Source organism: Bison bison, unplaced genomic scaffold, assembly GCF_000754665.1.
Source record: "Bison bison bison isolate TAMUID 2011002044 unplaced genomic scaffold, Bison_UMD1.0 scf7180017864529, whole genome shotgun sequence".
Classification (NCBI taxonomy): domain Eukaryota; kingdom Metazoa; phylum Chordata; class Mammalia; order Artiodactyla; family Bovidae; genus Bison; species Bison bison.
In genome coordinates, this window is record NW_011495079.1 from 1,710,094 (window position 1) to 1,711,581 (window position 1,488).

The window sequence follows — 1,488 nt, forward strand, 5'->3', positions numbered from 1 at the left end:
ACCACTGTATGTACTTAGCATTTCAGAAGTCCTTGAATGGTGGGTGTGCACATCTCTGTCTAGTGTGTGGCTATATGGGTGTGTGTGTGTGGCCCTGCTCTATGAAAAAATGAACCTGAGGACCCCAGTCAAGGAGTTTCCCTGGGGAAGGTGGGACTGGAGAAGACCTGGAGTCTTCCAGGAAAGGGAGCACTGTTAATCCTGTGACTGGAGAACTGAGCATGGCAGGCGGCCTCTCTGAGTCCATTCACTGTGACAAGGGAAACATTATCCCTTTCTAGCCAGGGGCTCCTGAAGATTCAGTGAAAATCCGCATCATCTCCCAAACTCTAGACATCCTCCGGGATCTGTTTCCTCACTCTTGGCAGCATCATTCTTGATATCACTGACTCTCAGCAGTGGTGCCTGGCTCGCTCGCTCTCCCTCTCCATTGTGATGATACCTGTTTAGAAGTGCTCTTTGATGAGAGCCTCTCCTCACTAGTCCTTGAGCTCCTTTGCATGTAACCCTGAAGCACACCCTTCTGGAAGCTAATGTGACAAGATGTTGTACCTAAGGAAAGCCAGCACTGACCTGATGGTTTAGTGGTACCCAGACAGGAAGAGCGGGCCTTGGAGAAGGAGCTTTGAGGTGGCTCTGTGAGCTCAGGCCACCTGCTGGCTTGGACCAACACATACCTATTGTCTTCCCAGACTCCAGGGGTAACAGAAACCTTTTTCTTGGATAACATTCCTTGTTGCACATGGCTTTCTCCTGGGCCAGGAAGATTGAGTGGTTGACATTATCTAGGTGCCATAGGTATTTGAGATTCACTAGGGCAGTAGTTCTCAAACTGGAGGACCCATCAGAGCCCCAAGACCCCACCCTACCCCCCTACCCCACCCCCCACACAGAGTTTCTGGTTCAGGAGGTTTGGACCAGGGCCCAAGATTGCATCCCTGACAGGCCCCAGGGAGACATCCTGGGGGCTGCCAGTCCAGGAGCCCCAGCTACGGAGCCACAGAGCTGCAGGACGTCCTTCTGGTCCTTGTTGGTATTGAGGCCTAGCTTAGGCTTCATTCTAAGACATCAGGATAAAGCAGTACATTATACAAGAAAAACTCTTCAGGAAAGAAAAGCAACCTGAGATTCAGTGGAGGCTAGTGTTTGAGAAAGTACATTTCTTCTGTTTCAGGGTGGTTTGGGATTCGCAAGGATTTCTGTCAGTTTCTGCTTGAAATCTGCCCGTTTTTGAGAGAATATGGAAACATCTCCTACGACCTCCACCATGAAGGTAGCGAGGAAACTGAAGAAACGCCAGTTCCAGAACCTCCTAAGATCGCTCCTATGTTTCGAAAGAAGACCCGGGTGGTTATCACCCAGAGCCCTGGGAAGTACGTCCTCCCACCTCCCAAATTAAATATCGAAATGCCAGATTAGACCGTGTTCCCAGGGCAGATCAAGAGTGCACCTGGCCCGCCCTCTTTTCCACCTTCTTCTGCCTCCATT

The 1,488-nt window shown here is 50.5% G+C and overlaps 1 long non-coding RNA gene and 1 pseudogene across 1 annotated transcript in view; both read left to right on the forward strand.

The window, feature by feature from the left end:
* Window positions 1-1,488, forward strand: part of LOC104982269 — a 99,594-nt pseudogene that overhangs the window by 48,957 nt on the left and 49,149 nt on the right.
* The window catches only part of LOC104982235, a 20,566-nt gene continuing 20,095 nt past the window's right edge, over window positions 1,018-1,488 (forward strand). Inside the window, exon 1 of the long non-coding RNA XR_824489.1 lies at window positions 1,018-1,373. This is a non-coding gene — a long non-coding RNA (uncharacterized LOC104982235). The remainder of the gene's footprint in view (window positions 1,374-1,488) is intronic.